This window comes from Gorilla gorilla, chromosome 16, assembly GCF_029281585.2.
Source record: "Gorilla gorilla gorilla isolate KB3781 chromosome 16, NHGRI_mGorGor1-v2.1_pri, whole genome shotgun sequence".
NCBI classification, from domain to species: Eukaryota; Metazoa; Chordata; class Mammalia; order Primates; family Hominidae; genus Gorilla; species Gorilla gorilla.
Window position 1 is genome coordinate 90,007,238 of NC_073240.2, and position 21,388 is coordinate 90,028,625.

Sequence of the window (21,388 nt, forward strand, 5' to 3'; positions counted from 1 at the left end):
CCTCAGGAAGGTTGGCATCACTTTTAGGGGGTTGGACTTCTGACTTGATATGGGACTTCAGGGTGGACCTGATCCCCAAGTTTGTAGTTGATCTCATTTCCCTGGGTCTGGGAGTAAGCGCCAAGAAGCTCCAGCCTCACTGATGCACAGAGCTGCAAAAATGCAACTGTTTATGAAGTTCATTGGCCACAAAGTCCTAGAAGCCACAAGATGCAGCTGTCATGCAATTAAACTCTAGCTGTCTGCCCGATGAAAGTTCGTGGCTTGACAATGTCTCGATTTCTTTTTCTCTAGAACCTCCTCACACGTAGCACCTTTTCTTGGGTGTGTGAGGGTCTCTGGCATTCCCTCCCTATGTTTCTAGATCTCTCTGTTTCTCTCAGCATCCTTACATTTTTGTCCAATAGCCTCCCTTTCTTCATCTTTTCTGCCGCTTCCATTTTCTCCCTTGATTAGTAAGCAATTAAGATATATTTTAGCATTTGTTGAATACAATGTAATGCTCCATTCTTCTTTTTTTTTTTTTTTTTTTTTTTTAAGGCAGAATCTTACCCTGTCACCCAGGCTGGAGTGCAGTAGCATGATTTCTGCTTACTGCAGCCTTGACCTCCCAAGCTCAAGTAATTCTCCGACCGCAGCACCCCCGAATAGCTGGGACTACAGGCGCACACCAACATGCCTGGCTAATTTTTGTATTTTTTGTAGAGATGGGGTTTGCCTGTTGCCCAGGCTGGTCTCCAACTCCTGGGCTCAAGAAACCCACCCACCTTGGCCTCCCAAAGTGCTGGGATTACAGGCGAGAGTCACCGCACCTGGCTTAATGCTCCATTCTTATCTTTTGTTAATAATTTCCCTGAACTCCAGACCCACCTTTCTCTGCTGTTTGGCTGCCTCTCCCTGGATGTCCCTCTACCTCTAAAACCCCAACTTGTTTACAACTAAACTCTCCGTCTTTTCTCCCCAAGCCAAGCACTTCCCGCTCCATCTTTTGTCCCCAAGCCAGCTGCTTCCCAGTTCCCCACTTTCCTGTTGCTGTTGCAGCAACTCCACCTCTGTCAATCATTCAGGTTCAGAAGTTCGAGGCCATCCGTGATTCCTGTCCCTTCCTGTCCACTCTCACTGCCGTCACCATAGAATTATTTCACCACCTGCAGATGCAGTCATTGCACGTACCCTTCAATGTGTTGGCACATACCATATTTTAAATTTTTAAATTAATCATCATCTGATTTTACATAAAAATCCAGATGTTTGGTTTCCCAAAGAAAAAATAATAACTACTGCTACTACAGAAACAACATGATGTAGCAACAGTGAGCCTGAGTTCCTGGTGCCAACATTCAGTGGGAGCTGGGTAGTTAGTGCTGCCCTATGAATGGGACTTACAACCTCCAGTTTGAGTGAAAGGCAGACCCAAAGGAGTACACCTGGGAAAATAACATCCAATCAAGTTCAAAAATAGACAAAATTGATCTATCAGTCAGGTCAGAATAGTGGTCGCCCTGGGGTGGGGGGATCTTCAAAGGAGCTAGAAAGGTTCTTCATACTGACCTGGGTGTGACTACAATGTTGTTCACTGAGTTGTACACTTAAGATGCACTTTATATATATCACATATTATAAAAGAAAGGAAGAGAGGGAGGGAAATGTGTTGGCACAGTGCCTAGCTTAGTCCCTGGTATGTAGTAAGTACTCAGTAAATGGTTGTTATTTTGAGATGTAGTGTTGCTCTTGTTGCCCAGGCTGGAGTGCAATGGCACGATCTTGGCTCACCGCAACCTCTGCCCCACCAGGCTCAAGCGATTCTCCCACCTCAGCCTCCTGAGTAGCTGGGATTACAGGCATGCGGCACCATGCCTGGCTAATTTTGTATTTTTAGTAGAGACGAGGGTTCTCCATGTTGGTCAGGCGGGTCTTGAACTCCTGACCTCAGGTGATCCACCCGCCTCGGCCTCCCAAAGTGCTGGGATTACAGGCTTGAGCCACCGCACCTGGCCTAAAAGTTGTAAAGTATGAAGGCTCTGGAACCAGGTGGCCTGGGTTAGAACCCTGCTTCTACTAGTTAGCAACCATTACTAACTAGCAGAGCACTGTATTAGTCTGTTTTCATACTGCTGTAAAGAACTACCTGAGACTGGGTAACTTATGAAGAAAAGAGGTTTAATTCACTCACGGTTCTGCAGGCTGTACAGGTAGCATGACTGGGAAGGCCTCAGGAAACTTACAGTCATAGTGGAAGGCGAAGGGGAAGCAAGCACAGCTGACCATTGCAGAGCAGGAGAGAGCGTGCAGGGGGAGGTGCTACACGCTTTTAAACCATCAGATCTTGTGAGAACTCACTCACTATCACGAGAACAGCAAGCGGGAAATCCACCCCCACGATCCAATCACCTTCCACCAGGTCCCTCCCCCAACATTGGGAATTACAATTCAACATGAGTTTTGGGTGGGGACACAGAGCTAAACCATATCAGGCAGCTTTCTAAACATTCCTGTCTTCAGTTTCTTCATCTGTGAAATAGAGTTAGTGAGACTCCCTACCTCATAGGGTGATTGTGAGGTCTGTTGAAGCGCATAGCACAAGGCCCGGTAGGCAGTAAGAGCTCAATAAGTGTTACCCTAAAGGGAAGAAAATCCTGACATATGCTGCAATATGACTGAACCTGGAAGACATGATGCTAAGTGACTAAGCCAATCGCAAAAAGACAAATTTGGCGCTAATCCACTTACATAAGGTACTGACAGTAGTTAAACTCATAGAGACAGAAAGTAGAATGGTGGTGGCTACGGGCAGAGGGTAGGGGTAATTAGGAATTACTATTAAATGGGTACATAGTTTTCATTGCAGAAGATAAAAAAAGTTTTGAAGATGGATAGTAGTGATGATTATATAACAATGTGAATGTACTTAATGGCACTGAACTGTACTCTTAAAATGGTTTAAATGATGAATTTTATGTTATGTATATTTTACCACAATAAGTAAGTAAATAAATATGGCCATAATAATGAGGCTGTGTCAGCCCATGGAGGAACCGGCATTCCATTTTTTTGAACTTGAGAATTTGAGACTAGATAGAGTACTCTCAGCATTTTGGAAACGCCTGTTGGTAATGTAATTGGTAGATGACTATTTTAAGACTTTAATGCTAACAAGTAAATGTCCTAAGAATAAAAGGTAACCCAGCTAAGTACTGATTTTTTTCCTTACATATTCTTCATTTTCTCCTCTTAAAAAAATATGCCCTAAAAAAAAAAATACAGCAATAACAACCACTAAAATGTCAGGAAGACTATTCCCCCGCACTATAATATCAAATGAGTGCCAAGTTTTGTGGGGAAAAGTCATGCCCACATCTTAGCAGATCACTTTTAAGCTATGGGGTTGCTGCCTGCACCTCTTCTATTTCAATTCTAGCAAACGTTCATGAGATATTATTTTTGCTTATTTTATAAGTGTATATTCTGTATCTATACCATCATGTGTGGAAATCTGGGACAACAATTTTTCTGAATAATCTAATATTTACTACTGAAAGAAACTAAAAATATCAAGCCCAATGTGACAAAGGTTGAGAAACCAGTCCCAAAAGACTCTAATGGCTGGAATAAGGAAAAGAATAGAGAAGAGCCAGCTACGATCTGGAGTGCGGGAGCCCCTTAGGGTTCGGGGTCAGGGAGAGAAGGTGAGCAGGATCGCATGAGCCTCAGGGGCTGCGGCTGCCAGGAAGTACAAAGCCTAAATCCTCCTACTTCTCTTCTTATTCCAGACTTGCTTGGAAAAAACTGTTGATGATGATGATGATGATGATGATGATGATGGTGGTGGTGGTGGTGGTTGTGATGATGGTGATGGGATGGATGCTGATGTTGATGGTGATACGTAACATTCCACTCAGCATCACTCACTGAGTATTCTCAATGATAAAAAAAAACACTAGTGAGTAATGAATAAAATGCTTGCCATAATTTCCTCTTTTATAAATGGCAGGGTTTTACTAAAAATAAGAATCTGCTATGAATTCAGAAAAAAAAATTGAAACTGAAGCTTTAAGAGTTTCCTTAAACGTGCCCTTCAATTTCTATGTCTTTGGTGACACAGCACTTTCCCGTTACTGTATGTCATTATTCCACACAGACCCGTGGAGGCTTGTGAGTGTTTCATTAACTGTCTCCATGTTCTTTATTATAACATTTCCCTCCTACTTTGCCACTTGTACAGTGTTAAAGTAATAAAACAGCACTTTTCAAGTGTTCCACTAGTTCTCACTAGACTCCACTCCCTGGCCCAGTTCTGCTATAAGAAGGCTTTTCTATATCATGTTTCTATGGCCCTTTGCTTCCAAAAAGGATCACAACGTTCTCTACACATATTACATATAGTATTCATCGTTGCCACACTCCTATGAGGTGGGTATTTTTAGCTTCTTTTACAAACACAGAAAACAGCACACAGGAGAGAATGTACTTACTCAGGCACACCAAATTGTGGGGGCTAGGGGGACGGAAGAAAATTAACCATCCTTGCACTTTGAGCCAGATCAGTTACTAGGGGCTGACATTCCATATCTTATTTTAATTCTCACAACAATTCCATAAGATAGCTCCATTTTACAGATGTGAAACCAAAATCCAGAGAGGTTAAGAAACTCACCCAAGGTTCCCATGCCAGACCTGGGATTCACATCCAATGCTCCCGATTACACAGGGAATCTCCTTGCTCCACAGCTCTCTTTGTTGCTTGAGATACACAGGAATCCCTTTCATGGGGGCCAGCATGGAAACAGTCTTCATTTTAATAACCTGCAAGATTAAATATCAAGCAACAGTGAGATGTAGTTCTGAAACTCAACGATGTTTGGCCATACCGGTAGGAGCAGAATACCCAAATGGTTAGAGAAAAGAGTTGTCCTGGCTCCCCTCTAATCAGTCCACACCTGGGCTTGTGCATCTAATGCCGGGCATTGCATTTTTGAGGGGCATCCACAAACAAGGTTCGCAGAGAGTGAGGAATCCAGAAGCAAACTCCAGAAGAACACTCCCTTGGGAAACGGTCAAAGACCCTGTGAGGAGAGACATGAAGGGTGATGTGAGAACCCTCCTGCACTAACTGGAGGATGCCCCTGTTGAAATGGGGGCAGACTGTGTTGCTCTAGAGAGCAGAATTAGGCCACTTGCTTGTAAAAGAGTTTGGAATGAATGCTTCAGAGGAATTCTGCAAGCACCTTATATTGGGACTTAGCAAGGTACCTTCATGGCGTCTCCATGTACGGGACAGAAATAAGCACTCCATGGTAATACAGTCAGATGGATCGGGGGACTGGCCATGCTCTATGAGTTAGTTTAATGGAGTGTAGAAGTCAGCCTCCAAGATGCCCCCAGTGATCCCCATCCCCTGGTATTCACACCCTGTATGACCCTCCCACACTAGTTCAGGGCTGGCCGTGTGTGGGACTTCCAAACCTATGACACAGAAACACTGCACTCACTGTGTCACTGCCAGCAGCCAGCACCAATTCACCAATCACGTGAGCGACCCACCTTGGACATGGATCCTCAAGCCCCAGTCAAGCCTTCAGCTGACTGCAGCTGTAACTGACATCTGACTACAACTTCATGAGCTAGTCCAAGCCACAACTGCCTGGCGAAGTTTCTCCCAAATTCCTGATCCATAGAAAGCATGAGAGATATTAAATAACTATTGTTTTAAGACACTCAGTTTTGAGGTGATTTGTTACACAGCCATTATAACTGGAATATCCAATTATGTCATTCATTCCAGGAGGGCTGTCTCTGGTGCTCTGCTCTAGAACTCAGCTCTAATCTCCGTCCCAGGCAATATTTTTATGAACAGCCTGAATGAAAACATAGAAGTGGCACACTAGTTAGCTTTGTAGAATGTCTGCTGCTAAGAGGAATGGCAAACACATAGAATAATAGAGTCAGAATCCAAGATGATCTGAAGTAGTAAACTGAATTAGTTAGTGTAATGTTTAAAAGAAGCAAAAATGAAGCCCCACACTTGGATTGGAAAAACCCATTGTACCAGGATAAGCCAAAGGAGATGCTAGGTGGCAGAAGCACATGTGAAAAGGAAGTCTGAGCTGGCTGCAGGCTCCAAATGAGTCATGATGAGGCTGTCATAAGAGCACATAAATGTTGGCTGCATTACCAGAAGCACAGGACCCAGGTTATTGAGGTGAGCTCTCCTCTGGACCCAATCCAAAAGGGAGAAGGGAGAGACTTGAGATCACTGATTCCAAACACAGAAAGGTTTCTCATGTGGCAGGAGGTCCTGGGACAGGTTAGGGTTGGGGGGATGGAAATGGGCCTGTCTTGTTCACTGCTGAATCCACAGTATTGGGCATGAGCTTCTGTGAAAGCTGAAAGCTGCCTAAATACTAGAACCATGTGAAAAAATTGGATGTGGCCTCAGAAGGGAGTCAAACTCATGGCCACATCCAAGCAGAGTCTGATGTCCTACTTGAGGGAAACATCATGGACAGGACTGACATACTCTATGGAGGGGTGTCCTTAAAGTTCTCCAAGAGCTCTTCCCAGCTCTGAGATTCTCTTATTCTGTGATTTGTGATTGAATGAGTAGAACCTGCTGAATGATGTCAGCACAGTGCTTCTCAAACTTCAGCAGGCATATACAACACGGGAGGGATCTTGTTAAAATGCAGATTGTGAGTCAGTAGGTCTGGGGAACCTGGCATTCTGCATTTTGAATAAGCTTCCAGGTGACACTGCCAGTCTATAGAACATACTCTGAGCAGCAAGAGGTTAGAAATTGCCAGTTTACAGCAGATTGCATCAGGCAGCCTGGAAAAGGCATTAGGCAACTGTAAAGTATTCTAGCAGAAGAGGGATGACCAGCTTCAGAAATATTACACCGGAACAGAGCTCCTGAGTTGGACAGGAAGAGCCTGTGTATGCCACCAAGGGCCTTCTGACACGCATGTCCTTTGACTCGCTGAATACTGTCTTTAAAGTGTCCAAATGCGTTGCCATCATCCTGGGTTTTTTGTGTCCTTTAGGGGTAGGGAGTGCGAATTCATACCAGCCTGTACTCCAATCCCATTCACTACCTTGGTGGCCTCTGAGTCTTGGTTTCTTAGTGTGTAAATGGGAATGGCATCCATCTGAGAGGCTGCTGTACCAAGCAGCATCTGACACATAATAGGTGCCCAATACATGTTTCTTAAGACTCATTACAAAACCAGATGATCAATAAACATTTGTTCCCTTCAATACAGAGATAAATCGCCTAATTAATATTGCCCTTGGCTTGTTCTTCATTAACCCCACCTGCCCTAGGATGAATGTTGACATGACCCCATTTTACAAATGAGAGCAATTTGTTCTCCCACAAGGCATCAGGTAAACACAGGCATGAGAATCCATGACCTCGTTGGAATTTCAGGGACTGTTTTTTTCCCAGAGGGTCATTTCTCCCTGATCCAGGCATTGAGGCCAGTAACTATTAAGATTTCGTCTCTTTTTTTTTTTTTTTAGACGGAGTCTTGCTCTGTCGCCCAGGCTGGAGTGCAGTGGCGCGATCTCAGCTCACTGCAAGCTCCGCCTCCCGGGTTCACGCCATTCTCCTGCCTCAGCCTCCCCAGTAGCTGGGACTACAGGCGCCCGCCGCCACGCCCGGCTAATTTTTTTGTATTTTTAGTACAGACGGGGGTTTCACCGTGTTAGCCAGGATGGTCTCCATCTCCTGACCTCGTGATCCGCCCGCCTCGGTCCCCCAAAGTGCTGGGATTACAGGCGTGAGCCACTGCGCCCGGCCTCATCTCATTTCTTTATCTGTGAGAGAAGCCACTATCACCCCCTAAGGGGCTTCGGTCACCAGCATTTTGTCTGTGTCCTAAATGCTTCAAGACTTGCAGACCTGACTCAATACGCTCAGGTAAAAAAAGGGTGAAATCAAGAATGGCCAACCACTGGAACACTTTAGCCATTGCTCTGAGAGGTGGGTGGGTAGAGTGGGCACTATGCTCCCTCCGACGGGGCTTCACTGCCCTGGACAGGGGAGAGACAGGCGGCTCACAGAGCATGTGCTGGGCCAGGGCCAGTCCCGCCCCCAGGCAGAGATGGCCAGTAAAATAACCACATAATTCCAGTGGAGTCGCCCTGGGGAAACCGAGGCACTTCAGTTCCTTTTCATCAAGGAACTGATTAAAGTGTGGTCTATTATCTCTGTAGTGGGGAGTCCCGAAAGATTCCACTTCTTCCTCTTCTTGCCCAATGAGAGGGTCAGGAAGCTTCCACCACCATCCTGACTGTGGCCACCACATCCTGGTGTGAAGCACCACCAGCTTCCTCCACTAGAACTCTGAAGGTCACCAGCCAGCTTGAGTCCTCCGAAGGTGCTGTGGCTCAACCAGCAGCCTGTGTAGCAGAGAGCACAAGACCTTGGACTCGAACTCAGTCCCACCTTAAAGAGGGATCTCCACCACTTTCTGAGCCTCAGTTTTCACATCTTTGGTTAGGGGCAGGTGGGAAGTTGCCATATTTACCTTGTTGGGCTCTTTGGAAAAATTAAATGAAATGTTAATGTATGTTACACAACGGGCTCATAGGAGGGATTCAAAAGCTGCTAGTTCTTTTTCTCCTTTTCCCGGAAACAGTATTAAAGAGTACTGTAGAGACACTGGAGAATTCCTGCTTCATATGAGACGTCCTTGGTCTCTCCCGGGGAATTTGAAGACCCAGAGACTCGCAGCTCCCCGTGCGTCTCCCCGCTGACGCCTTACCTCCCCCTCTCCACCATCCCCTGCCATCCCGGTGTACGCCACCCCCAAAAAAACTTTCAGCCAGCTCCTCGGTGAGGGTCGTTCCAAATCGTGGCCGACAGTAGGGGGCTGCACCCTCCTTAGATCGCGTCGTGCCCAGCCTCAGCTGCAGACCCCCGCCGGGCGCCCGGGAGCCCTGTCCGGCCGCGGCGGCCTCAGAGTCCGGGCACTTGGGTATACTCTGAGGGTGCAGCCCTCCTGGGCCCCTCCGACTGCGGAGCTGCCGACCGCAATGCAGACGCGGGCCCTCCAGCCCTTCTCGCGCCGCCTTCCTCCCGCCAGCCCCGGAGCTGCCGGGTCCGCGCCGCCCCGGGGAGCGCTCCTCTCGCGCCCTGAGCGCAGGGCGGCTTCCCCTTCGGCGCGCCGGTCCGGAGCCAGGGTCCAGCGCGCTCCAGACGCCTCTGCCTTCCCCTCCCCCTGTCGGCCGCCCCTCGGTCCCCGGGGGTGGGGTTTCCCTTTGCGCTCGCCCCCTCCCGCCCCCACACCTCACGGGCCCTCCCCTCCCCCGCCCGTCCCTATGTATGTGTCACAGCGCGCCATGCCCGCCCGCCCGCCCACCTACCTCCCCGCCGCTCCAGAGGGGGCTCGCAGAGCTGAGGACGCGCGCAGCGCTGCTCAAGGTCTCTCTCTCTCAGCACCCTCGCCGGCCGGCATCTGACGCGGGTGCCAGGGTCTCCGGGCACCTTTCAGTGTCCATTCCCTCAGCCAGCCAGGACTCCGCAACCCAGCAGTTGCCGCTGCGGCCACAGCCCGAGGGGACCTGCGGACAGGACGCCGGCAGGAGGAGGGGTGCGCAGCGCCCGCGCAGAGCGTCTCCCTCGCTACGCAGCGAGACCCGGGCCTCCCGGCCCCAGGAGCCCCCAGCTGCCTCGCCAGGTGTGTGGGACTGAAGTTCTTGGAGAAGGGAGTCCAACTCTTCAAGGTAACTGTCTCCTTCCCTCCAGAGCGAGGCTCTCCCAGGGCGCCCGGCGAGCCAGGAACGGGGCTGAGGCTGCACGCCCGGGGCTGGGGGCTGCACTCCTTTGGTCTCCGCCCTAGAGCTATGTGTGCCGGGGGCGCAGCACATCCACCGGCTGCGTCCGCGGTGGAGTTGAGCAAACTTTTTGGCTGTTGCAGACTCAGTGAATGGGGCAAAGGAACACGTGAGGAGGGGCACTTGTCTCCTAGTCCGCCAGGATGAAGGAACAAGGGAGCCTTTTCTCCAAACCCCCATGTGATTTTAAATCCTAGGGTCTGGAAAGACCCATGGTTGACAGAGTAGCAGCTTCAGAGTCAAGGGAATGTGGGTTCAAATCCCCGAGGTGCTACTTTTGAGCTGGAAGGTGTGCTTCACCTTCCTGAGCCTTGGCCTGCCTGCCCTCTGTCAGCCGAGAAGGGAAAGGCCTTCGCGGGGTCTGGAAGCATAAATGAAATCATATGGACACTATGTCAGGGACACAGCGGGTCCTAAGCCGAGGCTAGATAGTCCATCCTTAGCCACTTGGCTTACTTCAGGGACCAGAGTGCCTGAAGAGTCTGCCCAGGGGAGAGTGGCAGAACCTGGGACAGAGCTACTGAACTGCCAGCAGGGGAGAGGAGAGCAGTGCCCTGAACACACGGGTGTCCAACCAAGAAGGGGCATTTCTCAAGGAAGAAAGGGGAGGGGAGTTGAGGACACACGACCACGAGCGGTTTTTCCGTCTGTGGGTTCCTCTTCAAACGAAGCCAATGCTGGTGGAGCAGGAGCCCTTTCCAACCCAGGGGCTGGGTTGGAGGCTGTCAGTATGTCAACTGAACCACACTCTAGGCAGAGCAAGCTGCGGGGGTGGGGGCTTGTCTCTGGTTGTGAAACAGGATCCAACCCAAACTTTTCCATCATTATCCTCCTTTCAGTCATGAGCTGGGTTCTGACAGGATCCTACTAGGGTTTCACCATGAAGAAGCTGGAGTTCCAGCATGTTGACTGATGTGTAAATTCTGGTTCTGTGGGGGTGGCTGCCAGGAGGAAAATACAAAGCTGAATTGGGTTAGCACGGTGTTTTGGGGTCCTGGGTGCTGCAGTGGGTGGGAGTCTGACAGTTTAGAGGGGACTCTGGACCTTGAAAATTCACCCACTTCGTCTGAAGAGGAGGGCAAGTGGACCCAGAAAGGTGCAATGGATTTCTGAAGGTTGAACTGTGACTTAGGGGCAAGGGCAGAACTAGAATCCAGGTTTTCTGAGGCCATAGTCGGTCCCTCGTCCTGATTTAAGAGTCCAGAATTCTTGGGTTCTAATCCTTGTCTCTCTTTCTTGTCCTGGGTTGCCATGGACAAGGAGCAATCAGGTTGCTCATGCACCCTGGGCAAGGTGGGTTTGGAGGCACTATGAATATACAGTTTAGGAGTGTTGGCTTGTCAATCACAGGCTCCAGGGAGAAACTGCAGGAAATGGAAAGGCAATGGGGAAGAAAACCCTGAAGCTTGTTGGGGGAGGAAGCATTGAGCGGCAGTGGGGAGGAGAGGTTCTAACCTGAAAGAAAGATTGCAGAATAGTAGATCTCCCCAGTATAAAAAGTTTCAGAAGAAGAAATTGTCCAAAGGAAGAAAATATCTCTTAGCGAGATGCTGGAATTCCACAGGTTACCTTGAGCTGTGTTTAATTTAGATATTCTTACGTGTAGTTTCTAGTGCTGTGCCTGGTATTTTCATTCATTCTCCAATATCTGCTGAATGCCACCTAGGTGCCAGGCTCTGTGCTCAATGCTGGCCCACAGCGGGTACTCAATAAACAGCAGATATGAGATGACCCAAGCAAAGGGCTTAGCGTAGTGACTGGCACTGGGCAAGTACTCAGTAACAGTTTCATATTATTAATATTACTATTATCATTCTTAATTCTAGTAGTAAATGAATGTTTTTCTTTTTCTAGAATATTCACTGACAATCATACTTAAATGGGAACATTTTGTTTAATGTTCGGAAGCCCTCCTCACACCCAGGCACACCTCTTGCCCCTGTTCCCCATCTCTCTCACACCCACACGCCCGATCCCAGGCAGCCACTCACCCCTGCATGCCGAGGCAGAGCATTCTCCTCCTCTTATGCCCCCTCCCCAATTAGAGAGGGAGCTCCAAGAGAGAGCTCACCTCCTGAGACAGTGGGCAAGAGCCAGGAGGGTGGACAGCCTGCATGCAAGGAAGACTGGGATTCAAATTCCAGCTCAGCCACTCGCAGGCTACATGGCTTTGATAAGGGTACTGAGCCTCCCAGAGGCTTCATTTCCTCTTCTCTAAAAAGGGGAGAAAATCCTCCAATAAGAGATTTTTGTGAAGATTAAAAGACATAAAGTGGGTGCCTTGTCCAGCTCTCAGCAAGCACCACAAACTTTAATTCCTCTCCTCTGACAGCTCCTAAGCCCCCTTGTGGGTCACAAACCCCAAGTTATGGATAGCAAAAATTTCAAATATTTTCTCTTGATAAGAGACTATGTGTCCTAACTTTTGGTGTGAATTTTTTTTTTTTTTTTTAAGATGGGAGTCTTGCTCTGTCATCCAGGCTAGAGTGCAGTGGCCCAATGTTGGCTCACTGCAACCTCCGCCTCCCAGGTTCAAGTGATTCTTGTGCCTCAGTAGCTGAGTTACTTGTGTACCACCCCGAGTAGCTGGGGTTACTTGTGTACTACCACGCCCGGCTAATTTTTGTATTTTTAGTACAGACGAGATTTCACCATGTTGGCCAGGCTGGTCTCGAACTTCTGACCTCAGGTGATCGCCTGCCTCAGCCTCCCAAAATGCTGGGATTACAGGCGTGAGCCACCATGCCCGGCCAGTGAATTTCTTTTTAATGATGCCTTCTAGAACTGGGTTCCTCCCAAGACCCTTCTTATTGGGCCCTTAGGAGGACCTCAGCTGAGCCAAAGGAAGCCCATGAGACCCTGCCTAGAGTCCCACTTTGAGTCTGTCTCTGCTGCTGCAGGGATGTCTAGCACCAGATTTGTCCAACTGCAGGTTGTGAAATCAATTTAGCAGGGTTCTTAATAAAATAGGAAATACTAGATAATCTCATAGTGCCTCCTATGTAGCAAAGGTAAGTATTGTTTCTGGAAACTTTTGTTTCTGTTATTTATTTTGAAGCCCTCTATAAGGGTATGTGTGTTTATAATATAAATGTATATATGCAAATATATACAAATTTTATATTTGCATATATTTTTATTTATTTTTTTTTACTATATTGGTCCCAATGATGTTTCTGTCTCAGAAATTTCAGCATTGTGGCCCTAGGTGGCAGGTGCTGGGGCATTCTTGCTGCCACTGCACCAAGTGCTGGGGAGTCAAGGCAGCTGAGATGGAAGCTGGAGTTGGGGAAAGGCAAGTTCAAGGAAGAGGACCCAGAGTCAGAGAGGAAGCAGGGCATGGAGGACAGGTCTGCTTATAAGTAGAGCAGGGGAGGGGACAGGCCAGCAGCTGCCCTGGGAAAGGGGATCGGGAGCACATCTTGGGAACAGGAGCCTTCCTCTCCTGCTGTCAACGGCCTGGCCTCGTGGCCATGCTTCCTGTCCTGATGGTAGCCGCGCTGCCGCCCTGATAACTTAAAGGAAGCCCCTTCAATGGGACGAAGGGCCCGTTTCTGTGACAGCTACTTTGGGAGTGGCTGCTCTCCTTCCCCCAGATCCAACAGGACACAGCCATCCCTGCGAGGGATTCTGGGCCCCTGGACGCAGTTGAAGAAGGGCCACTGGGAGGCCGGCAGAACAAGGGCAGGGCTGGAGAAGGAGCGGGAGTGCAGGCGAGAGGAGGGCCAGAGAGGGGGAATTTGTAGGGAAAACGGTAAAACGGTTTCTTTTTTCAAAAGTTGAATCCAGGGCAAGAACGGAAACAGTGGAGTTTACTTTTAAAAACTCAGAGCCTCCTTGTAAGTGGTGGAGTGTGTGTGTGTGTGTGTGTGTGTGTGTGTGTGTGTGTGCATGCATGCTGGGAGGGCGGGCCCTGCGGGCTGGCCAGGCCTGTGAGAGGTGACTTCTCTCCCTCTCAATGGCCTTACAGTGTATCCTAAAGAAGCTTTTTGTTAAACTCATGAATAGGTGGATTTGGGGTGTGTGATGCTGGGCATCACGATTTGGATATTTGGTTACCTTTGAGGTTACATGTTTTTCCTCTTAAGATACACACTCAAAAAAGGAGCCACCTCTTCTGTGTAGGTCACTATTTTGGTGTATGTGGGGGCAGGGGTGCCTGTCTCTCTGTAATTGATTTGACTTGAGGGGTGAGGGTAAGAAGGAGAAACACAGGACATGGCAGATCTGCAATGCCTGACCTGGGAGACAGCCTCCCTCAGCTCCCTGGTCTCTGGCAGTCCCCAGATCACAGATGCCCAGGGCCTTCCAGGCCTGTGATGGTCCTCATTTAAGAGATCGCAAAAGGGACCTAGGCCCAAAGAGGGGAAGGATATGCCCCAGGCTGCTGCCCCAGAGCAGGTTGGTAAGAATCTGGACAGGGATCTAGACCTTCAGGTTCTCATCACAGAATATGTCATCTTCCCAGAGATCATTCATTCATTCATTCATTCATTCTTTCAGCAGCACTTGCTACATGCCAGGCACTGTGCTAGGCATGGATAATATAGCAGTGAATAAATCAACTCACTCTTCCTGCCCTCCACCTACTTACAGTCTAATGGGGAAGACGGACTGTAACCAACCTGAACCTGGCCCCTCATTTCTATACAGCAGTGGCTGTCACCTGGGGCTATTTTGCCCCCCTTCCCCGGGGAACATTTGGCCATGTCTGGAGACATTTTTTGTTGTCACCACTGGAGAGTGAGGTGCTTGCTGCTAGCGTCTCATGGATAGAGCCAGGGGTACTGTGAAACATCTTACAGTGTACAGCACAGCCCCCGCCCACATACATGCACAATAGAGAATTATCTGGCCCAAAATGTCAATAGTCCCAAGGCTGAGACACCCTGCTGCAGACCTTCATTTAGTTCACGGGCCAGGCCATGCCCAACTGGGCACGGCAACTGGAAAAGAGGGGATAGGACAAGAAGGAGAGTTAGGTAGGCAGTGCAGAGGAGACAATAAATGAAAAGGAAAAGAAAAGTCCGAGCCCCCATGGTAAATTAGAAAAAATGTGGGCTTTGCTGGGCCAGACTGAGGTTGAAATCCTAGCTGTATCCCCTTGGGTAAGTCAGTTATCCTCTCTGAGCCTCACTGCGTTTCTGTTTCCGTGAGATGGACTCATGGTACAGTTGTGAAGGTTTGAAAGCAAATAAAGGACCTGGCACAAATTAGACATACAATAAAATGGCAACTGTTATTAGTATATTTGAGGCTTTTAAAGTCCCCATTATGGAAAATTACAGCATCCACACGTGTGATCAGGAAGCCAAAGAAGGCTGCTCTTTGGGGCTGGGTTGCCATAGTATTCCCTCTGCTTGGGGGAGGGGCAGTGGGTGGTGTGAGCATCTCCCTCCAGTGTGTGTGGTGGGAGGAGTACTGCACTTGGAGTCACATGGACTGGGCACTGATGGCCATATGACCTAGGGGAAACTGCTTCACCTCTCAGCCTAAGGTTCTTTATTTATAACACGGAGATGCTAAGCCTGCCCTCATGGGCCAAGATCCAGTCAGGACCTCCAAAGGAGGCCTGTGGGGGTGCCTTGAAGCCGATGCAGGCACCTTTGGTGTCTGGTGTGCCCTGTCCCTAACCCAGGGCCAGGCACATACAATAGACTAGTTGAATGAACCATAATACTATAAATTCTTTTCAGTTCTTGACAAAGAGAGCACCAACAATACCCAGTTGGGCAATCCTTCACTTTGTCACTCCTCCATCCTTTGCAAGATGCAGGGACCTCTGGTTCCCAGAACGTGCTGCATCAGGTTGCAGCACCGGGCAGCTGCATCCTCCAGAGAGCACTGCAGATACAGCAGCTGCACCGTGACAGCCCCACAGGGGCATCCCCATGGGGAGTGGGAGGTAGAGGGGTGGGGGTTCTCCAGAGCTGAGGTGAGCCCAGCTACTGAAAAGAGGACCAAATGAGGATCAGGACCCTGGAGATTTATCTCAATGCAGCCATGTCATTGAATACCTCCACTTTCCTATCTGTAAAATGGAGTTGAAGTCATGATAAAGTAAGGCCTAACTAAAAGCCACTAGCCAAAGGGGTGGATTTGGGTAAACTGTCAAGCTTTCCTGAGCTTCTATTTTACAGAGTCATAAAACACTGGAGCAGAAAGGGATTTATGGGTCACCACAGCGTCTTCTTCATTATGCAGAGGGGGAGGCTGAGTCCCAGAGAGCGGAGGACACTTGGATGGGGGTTCACAGGCTGCTCTTGCACCCAGGCTTCTGAGGCTCCTCCCTTCACACCATGCAAGTCCCATTCCAGCCAGTAAAGGGAAGCGTCAGATCACAGCAACGCTGTGACATCCAATCAGAACCCAACTCTAAACAGATTTGGTCCTTGGGTTACCCATTGTCCACCCTTGGGACACCTTCTGGCTCTGTCCCTCCATGTCCTCGCTGTTTCCAGGGCTAATTTTGAGGGGGGAAAAAACCTCTAGAAGAGAAATGTGTAAGGCAAGTCAGAGTTCAGCCTCCCATCTCCCTCAGAAAACCTGGCCTTCTCGCCTCAGCCGCCGCCTCGGTTCCTGTGTAGGGGATTTTTCCCAGCAAAGTCTGGACCCTTGGCCTGACCCTCCCCTTACTCCATCCCTCCCCAAGCACATGCTCCCTGTCTCCCCTCCAGCCCATCTCACTTTGACCTGCATATCCAGATGGCTCAGGGGAAGCCTGGATTCTAGGATGACTCAGGCAGGAATGTAGTAAATGTTTTTCAACGTCACAAGACACTGAAAAGGAGGACTGGAGGTGTCATTAGAGTTAGCCTTCAGTCCCTAAAATTAGCTGCATCTAAGGAGCTTTTCAAAAATACGGGTGGCTGAAGCCCTAATGTGCTGCAAGAGATTCTGCTTCAGTGAGATGGGGGCTTGGAGGCGGGGAATCTGTGGTTTTCAAAATTGCCCCAGGTGATTCCATTGTGGTCTAGTTTGTCAACTCCTAGTTTAAAGCCCAAAACAGTTCCTCAGAGTGTATTTGGTTCTAAGCTCTTCTCTCTAGCCCTGCTTCTTGGGCCACTTGCTCTCTTCCTTCCCCAAGGGCAGGACTACAGCCACTGCCCCCAGTTTGTCCTTTAGGGAAGTGAGAAGGTCATGGCCAGCTTCTCCTGTCTCCACTTCCCTGCCTGAGACAGGGGCCCTTCCTCCCTTGGTTCTCCAAGGTGGTTTGTATAGAACACGCCTTCCAAGGCCAGCAACAGGCTTTGTAGGTGAAAAGGATCTCATCCCTCAGAGAAAGTCAAGGATGAACAAAATTAACCCTAGTTAATTTTGGGTCTCTTCCCTGCAGGGCTTCTCAATATGCTGATGGACCTTGGAAATCACCAAGTTTTTCAAACTGAATTTGACCGTGAAGCTTTTTTTTCCTAAAGCAGATGGAGGGACTTGAGCCTAAAAAGATGCTAATCTAGGCACTGGCCCAGGTTGAGCCTGCAGCAGGAATACAGCAGCTGCACCCAGGCCAAGGGGCAAGGGGAGACCCCACCAGTAGGGCTTAAAATCCTAAATCTCATATGAACTCACTGACCCAGCAAGCGCTCTCCAAGCCCCACATCTCACATCTGTAACCTTCCCTCTAAAGGCTGGCCATGCTGGGTACTCATTTTCTTCCTTTTTCTCTGGATTAGAAGACAACAATGAGGTAGATAGAACATTCAGTGGAGTTCACTGTGGGGTGGGGTGGGGCTCTGACCCCAGGGGATTCCTGCCTCTCCACTTGTTCCCTGTCCAAACCTGGCCACCTGCCTCCCCTATGTGAGCTGAGGGCCTAACCCTCTGTTGTTCCCTGGCCTGTTGGGTGACTCCAGTGGGTGCCCGTCCCCTGGAAGACTTGGACTAGCACCAATGGGGGTGAACAGCAGCCCCTGGAGCTGAGTAAAGAGGTGCCCTGCTTGCATGCTTGTCTCTGTCGCCTGACTTCACTGCCCCATCCATGGGCATCACCCCCACCCCAGACTCACGTGACCCAGCCAGGTGCTTTGTTCTCCCCCATCCCCAGGTTATCTATTCCCCCTAAAGCAGCCTTGTTCTGAGATTCCCACTTGTTTCCTAAACGCAACCCATGTGGGTCTCTGTTGTGACTTGTTAATATTTTGACAGACAGTCACCTGGTATGGGAGACCTGATTGCTTAGATTGCCTTCACACCCACTCCTGAGCGGGAGGAGGGTTAGGAGTGGGGATGGCTTCATTAGCGAAGGAGGAGCCTAGCCCTGGGGTTAGCGCCTCGGCCTCCTGCAGCCCCATCTAGGCCCTCCCCATCTGCCCTCCTCTCTGGATCTGCCTTCTCAGTGACCCAGGGACTCCCAGGTTTGTGCGCAGCAGGGTCAGCAAGATTTATGTACACCAGATAAGGCTGATGCTTCAGCGGTTGGAAAACAGGACTCCCACCCCCTCCTAAGTCACTGCAAGTACTGCGCGGAATGACTCGCCCTTCGATTCACAGAGCAATTGATCAAGGTTATTTGCATATTTCCCCTCAGCCCCCTGGGGATTGCAGAGGCATTTAGAAGACCTTAGAGATGGTCCTGTCTCACTTAAAATCAAGCCCAATCCCTAGCCTTGGCCCACAGACCCCCAGGCTGGCTGGTATCCCCTCCTCCTCACATCATTCTCCCCTCCTCCACCTCCCTGCAGCCCCTGGCCTTTCACTTCCTTCAGGACTTTTGCCCTCTCGGTCCCCCTGCCCAGGTGCTCTTCCCACAGGGCTTTACATGGCTGGTTCATTCTGGTCATGCAAGTTCAAATGTCACCTCCTCTTGGGAAGCTTTTTTTTTTGTGCCCATCTGATTTAAAGAAAACAAACACCCCCACTCCCATCCCCTGCATTTTTCTTTAACTTATCATTATCTAGAAATTCTGGCTGGTCAGTTTCCTTGGTGATTCTCTGCCCTCCTGAGCTCCACAAAGAGCACTCCTTCTCACTCCACCAAGGGGAGAGAGGAGGTCATGGCCAGTTTCTCCTGTCTCCACTTCCCTTCCTGAGACAGAGACCTTTTCTCCCTTGGTTCTCCAAGATGGTTTCTATAGAACACGCCTTCCAAGGCCAGCAACAGGCTTTGTAGGTGAAAAGGATCTCATCCCTCAGAGAAAGTCAAGGTTGAACAAAATTAACCCTAGTTAATTTTGGGTCCCTTCTTAATATGCTGATGGACCTTGGAAATCTCCATGCAGCAAAAGCTGCATGGGACATGAGCCCCATCTGTCTTGGTCACTCTGTGTCTCCAGCACCTAGGAAATGCTTGGCACACAGTAGGTGGTCAGGAAAAGTTTGTTGGCTGGACAAATAACTTCAGAGCTTTTCAAACCATGCTTCAGAGTCTGCGGGGGTCAGTCTATGATACTCCATGGGGGCTAGAGAGGTGGGTCAAGAAGGGTACAGCCAGATTCTATTAGAACATCTCCAGTTTTCTGTCTTTTGAAAGCCACTGATATGTTGCACTCTGCTTTTGTCATATATAGGAAATCTGGGACTCAGAATTGAATATGTCTTTACTGTGACCATGGCTCAGGGACTCTGCACAGTCAGAATGGCCACCACCTGGGCCAGCTCATGTTCTGCCACCAGTGACCCAACTGAGGAGAGGGATGGCCACTTCCATATGCCAACCCCACATCTCCCCAGCTTCTCTCAGTAGTTCGTGATGACTCAAACATCGTCAGGGAGGAGCTGCTTTTAGGAATAAATGTATATTTTTAGGTGCTACCACCTTTGGGGCCTTATCACTACTGGGCTACCCAGCATGTGCCAGGGCCATCTTTCACCTCATTTCCTTTACATCTCTTGAGCCGCAGGGTCCTAGCACCTCTGTGTCACAGTAGGAAGCAGGTCAGGCAGTGGGGCTAGGATGGAGAATAAGATGTGGTCTCCCTGGCTACTCAGCCTTTGTGACTTTGTAGATCTCAGTGAGCACCTCTTCTCAGCCACTGGGGTCCACACTGAATATCTGTCACCTCACCTCCAGACTCATCTGCTTCTGTCCTCTCCAGCTCCATGCCCTGGGGGCCTCCCCTGACCCTCCAGCTCCCTCTGGTCTCTCCTCAGTTGTGATGGTGACTCTGGCACATTGGTACCTACATATTTATTCCTAGTTTCCTCCTGATGACATCTAGTGCTTAGACTCACAAAAGAATCCATTCAGCCATTGTCTTCCAGGAGTGGATGGGATAGAAGGGCTCCAAGCTCACCAAAGTGACTTCGTCAGCAGCCACCCCTCATCAGCAGTGTGACCTTGACAGAGTTGATTAGTCTTGCTGTGCCTCGTTTTCCTCATCTGTGAATTGGGTATAATGACTCCTTCCCGATAGATTTGTTGGGAGGGTAAAATGAGATAATATAGCTAAACTACAGTACCTCCCACAGAGCAAGGGCTCTCAAAACAGTAACTGCTGTAAATCATGAATATTCCCAGACCCATTCCTGGTATCTCTGAACCTGAATTTTTGGATGATCATGACTGCCTCCTCTTGCCCAAACTGAAGTTTCTCGGCTGCTTTTCTGCCTACTTATGCTCTTAAGATAGTCTTACCATCCTGGAGCAGAAAGGGGCCTCAGGAATGCAAGAAGAGCCACATGCTGTCTGCCACCCTGAAGCTAGCTGAGGGACAGGACAGATGACGAAAGCCAGGGCTGGCTCCTGATAGGCCTGGAAAGTGTGGCAGGTTCTGTTGTACACAGGGCTCCCACAATGCATCACTCCAGAGGGCGCCATTCCATCGTGGTCCATGGGAATAGCGACTCCTCGAGTTGTGCGAGTGTGCAGCCTTTGCAATTGATTGTACCCGACTCCTTCAACCATTCTCTGGGACTGTGCTACAGATGTTGTACTACAAAGGCTGGATCAACAAGAACTCCTCTTCAGGTGTCATAGCTGCTAGCCAGCATGTCCATGCTATCAGGAGGCTTGTGAGGCGGGAGGTGCTGGTGCAGGGCTGGGGGCTGCCTCTGGCCCTACCGAACTCTGCCTCCATCCCCTGTCCTCCTCTCCTGGGACTAGGGAGTGGGGAATCCTAAATGTACCAGAAGAACCTTTGGTGGTTCTCAGCCGGTTAAGGTGGCTGAACAGACTCAGTTCTACCTCCAGCTGAAACTTTGGTTTTTCTTGTCCTGTGTGGACCCCAGAAAAAAAAAAAAAAAAAGATGCTCTGAGTCCAGACAGGACAGAAATCCGGAAAAAACATTCACTTCTTGGTTTTTCCTTAATAAAAGGGAGGATCTGGAATATGGTTCTCCCCTCTCCCGGTTCCACTAGAAATAGAGAGCCCACGTTGTGTATCAGTGGGAATGGAAGGGGAGGTCCTGTGGTAGCTTGAGGGTCAGGAAGCCAGGCCAAGAAAGCCACAAAGATTGGATTCCAAGTAGAAGGGCAAGACCAGGCGCAGTGGCTCATGCCTGTAATCCCAGCACTTTGAGAGGCCGAGGTGGGAGGATCACTTGAGGTCAGGAGTTTGAGACCAGCTTGGGCAACATGGTGAAACCTCGTCTCTACTAAAAATATAAAAATTAA

At 49.4% G+C, this 21,388-nt stretch overlaps 1 protein-coding gene and 1 long non-coding RNA gene across 4 annotated transcripts in view; one reads left to right on the top strand and one right to left on the bottom strand.

The window, feature by feature from the left end:
• Positions 1–2,139: 2,139 nt before the first annotated feature.
• Positions 2,140–9,868, bottom strand: LOC129526943 (uncharacterized). Its single transcript, XR_008671757.2, has 4 exons — positions 9,367–9,868; positions 4,938–5,063; positions 4,655–4,803; positions 2,140–3,908 (listed from the first exon to the last, which is right to left on the bottom strand). It is a non-coding gene; the product is annotated as an uncharacterized lncRNA (long non-coding RNA).
• Positions 9,373–21,388, top strand: part of ACAN (aggrecan) — a 71,315-nt gene continuing 59,299 nt past the window's right edge. For 2 of the 3 annotated variants that reach the window (XM_055362929.2, XM_063698815.1), the window contains exon 1: positions 9,587–9,726. The gene's annotated coding sequence lies outside the window, so the exon portion shown is untranslated. Of the gene's footprint in view, positions 9,727–21,388 lie in introns of all 3 variants that reach the window. The other variant, XM_019010276.4, reaches the window with a different exon arrangement.